Raw genomic sequence first — 6,000 nt, forward strand, 5'->3', positions numbered from 1 at the left:
GTAAAAATTGGATAATATTATAATTATATGTCATTTTAAAATGTTTCAATTTTTGAAAACCGAATTATGAAGACCGATCCAACCGAATTGTAATTGGATCGGATTTGAATTTAGTTTGAACTATTCGGAACTATATTTGGAAAACCAAAATCAATTTGGATTTACTTAATTGGATTGGATCAAACCGATCCATCCAAACAAACACCCATACTTAGGATATATTAAGTTTTAAAATAATTTTATTACGAATTTATGGTCCCCGATTAATCCCTGCCAAACCGATTAATCGCTTGACCACAGTCGACCGCCGAGCTGCCGCCGAACGATTTTTACAACCTATATATATATATATATATATATATATATATATATATATATATATATAGAGAGAGAGAGAGAGAGAGAGAGAGAAATTTGAAAAAAAAAAAAAAAAGACAAATTTGCAAGAATGGTCCATGTGTTATGTCCAAAATTGCCACTTTGGGCCAAACAAGTTTGGACTAGCACTTATGGTCCAAAAGCTTCAATTTTATTGCTATTTTGGTCCATTTTAGGTTGATTTTTTTATAAAATATCGATTTTGCCCTTTTCTATCTGTGTTTTGCTTTTCTTTTTGTTATTTAATTATTTCCCTAACTAAAAAATAAAAATAAAAGAAAATCTCTCTCTCTCTCTCTCTCTCACACACACACACTCTCTCTCTCTCTCTCTCTCTCTCTCTCTCTCTCTCTCTTTCTTTGATAACGTCACTACCCTTACTCCCTCCCCCAAGCATCACTCTCGCCGGAAATCCTAAAAACCATCGGCAGAAAAGATGAACACCACCGACAGAAAAGATGAACGTCACCAAGTCGAAGCTCTGGCAGTGAAACCCTAACCCTAAAAGACGAAGCTTGTCGATTCTCAGGAGATGGCAGATCTAAAACACCCGTTACCCACGAACTCCGGCGGTGCTAGGGCTTGTGTTCTGTTCATCTTGAAACCGCCATCATCTTCATTGATTTCGATTTCCACCTACCCACAACGTTGTCATCTCCATCGATTTGGATTTCAACCTAAAGGGGGTGAAGGATTTCTCTCCATCTTTGTCAACAAACCCACGCTTGTTGTCGTGTTCATTTCTCTCCATCTCTTACGTTCCATCATTAACAAGATTTTAGATCTGCTTGTTGGACTTTAGACCTGGTAAGCTCACTTTCGTCGGACTTTAGACTTCGTGGCCCCCTGATGAACATGATTTTGGATTGCTTGTTTGGTTTCAACCTAAAAGGGGCGAAAGGATTCTCACCTAATTTTTAATTTCGATTGTTTGAAACACATTTTTGCCCTTCTGTTGGTTTGATTATAGAGTAGGTAGTCGATTTTGGGTCTTCAAAATAATTATACCACTCTCTTCATCCCTAAATTTCAGATCTTCAGAATAATCAATTCTGGGTTTGATTGAGTTTGATGGCAGATGAGGTAATCAAATATTAGTGCTTAACTGGAAACCTCTTTTTGGATTCAATCGTTTTTTGTGTGATTGGATTTAATTTGCAGGTTTTTATTGAGATAAAATTGCAAGAATGCTTAATTGGATTCATCAGATCTTGAAGACGGAGAAGGAAAGACTTCATGTGTTTAGGTGGCAATTTGTGTATATCTTGGATTCCATTCTAAACCATGAACTCGATCTCTTCATGGTTAAAAGTTTAGGATTAAGAAATTCTTATTTTGTATGTGTCTTGTATGTTAGATTTATTGTTTTTGTGTTCATCTAGATAGAGAATGTATGTATATCAGGAGAGAGAGAGAGAGAGAGAGAGAGAGAGAGATAGATTCTCTTTTTTAATTTTCTTTTAATTATAAAACAATTTAAATAAATTAAAGAAACTAAAAAGGTAAAAACAAAGGGAAAAATGGTCATTACAAAAAAAATTAAAGTAAATTGGACCAAAGTGGCAAGAAAATGAAAACCTTTGGACCATGAATGCTAGTCCAAACATGTTTGGCCCAAAGTGACAATTTCGACCTAACCACAGGGACCATTCTTACAATTTTGTCAAAAAAAATATAAAGTGTTTTTTTCTTTTACAATTTTGATGTTTAGTAGCGGTCCATTTTATGACCAATGCAAGAAAAACGATGCGTATTTCCTCCGTTTCTTCCCGTTACCATGAAAACGCCCGGTACTATAACGCCTAATAACGACGTCGGTGTTTTGCGCGTTATACTGACATTGTGGGACGTCCACCTCAGATTAACGGGAACATTGGTTGTCCATTCTGAGTGGTCTTAAAGTTTAAATGGAATAATAAATTGACATTCAACCCCATTTTTAATTAAGAATATTCATTGAATCAAAATGAAGATGTAATTTTTTTTGAACCAGCAAACTAATATACTCTTAAATACCACTTATGTCTCTTTACCTCTAAGCCAAAGATCATTTGATTCAGTAATTTGTTTGGTAGGGAATTGTGATCATTTTGATATTAAACTAAAGAAGAGACCCATGCTTTGTATGGGTCCGAAGGAATTTTTTCAGAGTTAAATAAGGGTTTTTTGGTCATTACATATATAGGGGCTTGTTGACCAGAAGGGATGAAAAAAAAGCAACAATCTTAATGAAAATTGACATGTAAGCAAAGTAACCCCAAAGAATTGAAATGGGAATTATACATTGCAATAAATTTGTCACTTGTTGCTCATTGAGTCTAACAGGTAAATAAGCCTATATATGCTTTTCGGGGTCAAAGTTTCCCTTTGACTCTCCACCGTCATAACGCTTCATTACAACTTCGTTTAAGTTCTCCAACTCCTCGTCCACAGCACTCTGCAACAAATAACAAACTACTTTCATTAATTTGTGTATTATATTATAGCATTCTACTTTCGTTTCTTTCACATTTTTTTTCTCATTACTAATGCCCATGAATAAAGAAAAGGGTAAATTTTAGGACATAGCAATTTTTTTTTGTAGATAAAATCAATGTAATTAGTTTTTTTTACCTGGAATAGGGATGAACTAAGATTTTTAACCGATACACAAACGTAATCAGTTAATATTAGAAGTAAAAAATAAAGTACGTTGCTATGTGTAATATCCCGGAATAGCAAGAGTAAAGTTGAAGGGCTAAAAGAGTAAAATGGGAAGGAGCGACTCGGCGAGTCCAAGAGTGGACTCGGCGAGTAGGGTCGCGACTCTAGTCGCGTGTTAAATGACCAACTCGGCGAGTAGCATGGGTGGACTCGGCGAGTTGGTGCTGAGTGGAGAAAACCCTAAATCCAGAGGTTGAGCCCTATATAAAGAACATTATGTCTCCTCCCCAGCCTCCTTATCACCCCTTGAGTTCCAGAAGCCCTGATTTCGTGAGAAAACACCATTGTTGAGTGAATTAGAGCTTGGAGAAGGGTATTTGGTGCTTTAAGCTTGAAGATTGGAGGCTTGTATCAGGAAGCTTGGGGGAAACAGCAATCTACAATTGGTTGGGCTCATTCCAAGGGTAAGGAACCATTTCCTTAAGTTATTTTATTCATGGGTTCATGTGTGGTGGTTGGTATGGCATCTAAAGTGAGATAGAAGCTTGGATCTGAGGATGCTACTTCAGATCTAAGCTTGTGATGGTCCTATATATCATAAAGTCCCTGTTGATGAGTGTTTGAAGGAGCTATTTTTTCCCAAACCCTAGCCCTAGAGTGCAAAGTGCCTAGATCTCCTTGGATTCACGTAAAGTTTGCCACTTTACGTGATGGATGGCCTTACGAAGGGTAGATCTATGGTTTGGATCATCTGCATGGCTTGGAAAGCCTCTGTATGGATTCAGACCCGGTGGTACTCGACGAGTCACATGGGTGGACTTGGCGAGTTGCTTGAAGATAGGCTGGGACTCGGCGAGTTGGATGAAGATGGCCTGGAACTCGATGAGTTGGAAGAACAACTCGGCGAGTAGGTTGAAGATAGCCTTAGACTCAACGAATCTGTTCTTGGACTCGGCGAGTCTTGTCGAAGAGTCCCAATCTTTTCTGGTTGAGCTGTGAATCGGTGAGTCAAGGGGATGACTCGGTGAGTTGTGTGAGTGGACTCATAGTTGTTGAACTCGGCGAGTCTCGGGGTGGCTCGGCGAGTTGAGTCGCGGTTTGGGGAATTTCTGAGCATGGGGAATCGGCGAGTCATCGGGTTGACTCAGCGAGTAGAGTCAGTCAGGGGTTGACTTTGACTTTGACTTTACCAAGGGTTGACCAGTGATTTCCAGGGGCATTTTGGTAATTGTTGGATATTGTTTTGAGTTCAGTGCCTTGGTGGTTGTCCAGTGGTGGAGGTCGTATCAGTAATCGGAGCAGCTTGGGTTATCTGTTCAGTCGGCAGTTTCGAGGTGAGTTATCCTCACTATATCAACAGGGTCTAAGGCACCAAGGCCGGCCCTTATCGGATTGAGATCCGGGTATTTGTTGTTATGTTATTGCTTTGATATGTTTGCATCCTGGTAGCTAGGATGGTATATGTTAGAGACCTGATTGATAAGAACATCAGTATCAACTGTATGAAGTAAATAAGCAACTGATCTGGTGGGTTTCATATGTGATAACATGGCAAGCATGTAGAATTCATGAATAATACATATGTAGTCCTATACAGTCGCACACAATGGTAAAATCAGGATCTAAAGAGACAAATAGTGATACAATACATACGTTGAAAGAGGTATTTGTTTTCTTTATTTTCTGATTTATTGATAGGGATATGAAGACAACCTTGATCTCCCTTCTCTCTCTTCATGGGTGATATTTGTTTTCTTTCCATTCTCAGTTTAGCCCTAGCAAACATACACAAATGACATGAGAAAAGAAATCGTCACTGAATTTTTGAAGCAATCGAATTTGGAAGACGGATAGATAGAATTAAAAACAATGAAATCATACCTGATGATTGAAGACCTGAGCAGCGAAAGCGAACAACGGTGAATCGAATGTAGAAGTGTGACTTTTAGGGGGTCAATTCCAGATACAAAGCAAGTGAGGCAGCATCGATCTCCCTTCTCTCGTTTCCCGAGCGATATTTGTTTTCTTTCCATTCACAGTTTAGCCCTAGAAAAGACACACAAATGAGACGATAAGAGAAATGATCACTGAATTTTTGGAGAAATCGAGTTTGGAAGACATATAGATAGAATCAGAAACAATGAAATGATAGGGGTTTTGGGTGCTCTAAGGTGGTTAATGCTACGTTGTCCTTGTGGTTTTAGATGGTTGATTCTGATATCCCCCTTTCTTGAACACCTGTAAAGCAGAAATCATAAAAATGTAATTACTCAAATACGGTAGGCATAAGAAATAAAACTAAATAAAATTATGAAGTAATTAGGGTTTTTAGAGAGACGTATCCTAACAATTTTGTGAAGCTCCAATCGATAAAAGGGAGACGACCATGGAAGCACCTGTATGGTTGTTTCGCTTGTTCAACCCTCCTATATACCTGTGCAAAAAGCGGCGATTTAGGGCAAGACATGGAGTTCGATGAAAGATATGGAAAAAGGAGAGGGAAGCCAAAAGAGAAATAGAGTGGTGATGGAAAGGTGATGGAAGGATCGGGAAGGTCTATCCGTGGCGAAGAGGCGGTAGATTGCTAACACTTGATAAGAGAGGCGGTAGGAAGAATTTGGAGGCGACGACCATAAGACGATGAAGACAAATCGAAAACCGAAGAAAAGCATTCGCGGAGGAACAGTGATGGGTGGAGACGAAACAGAAGAGAGAAGGTGGAGAAGACCAAAATCAGAACACGTAGACGTTTTAGGCGGTGGATCGGTGAGATTAAACCAACCCAGGTATACTAACTAACCAAGGAACAGTAGCTTGTGGTAGATACTGTACTAAGAATGGATAATTTTAATATATATATATATATATATATATATATATATATATATATATATATATTATTTTTGTAATAAATGTTGATGTTTAAATTAATGAACTTATTAAACAAATATTTTGGGGTATTTATTTATTTAGGATCAA

The 6,000-nt window shown here is 38.1% G+C and overlaps 1 long non-coding RNA gene across 1 annotated transcript; it reads right to left on the reverse strand.

Annotated features, from left to right (window-relative positions):
- Positions 1 to 3,988: 3,988 nt before the first annotated feature.
- On the reverse strand, positions 3,989 to 5,766 carry LOC145051584 (uncharacterized). The gene is made up of 3 exons (XR_013683714.1): positions 5,370 to 5,766; positions 4,903 to 5,259; positions 3,989 to 4,796 (listed from the first exon to the last, which is right to left on the reverse strand). It is a non-coding gene; the product is annotated as an uncharacterized LOC145051584 (long non-coding RNA).
- Between the last annotated feature and the right edge of the window lie 234 nt (positions 5,767 to 6,000).

The sequence above is a fragment of the Lactuca serriola genome, chromosome 5 (genome assembly GCF_051521515.1).
Source record: "Lactuca serriola cultivar US96UC23 chromosome 5, Lser_US96UC23_V15, whole genome shotgun sequence".
Taxonomy (NCBI): domain Eukaryota; kingdom Viridiplantae; phylum Streptophyta; class Magnoliopsida; order Asterales; family Asteraceae; genus Lactuca; species Lactuca serriola.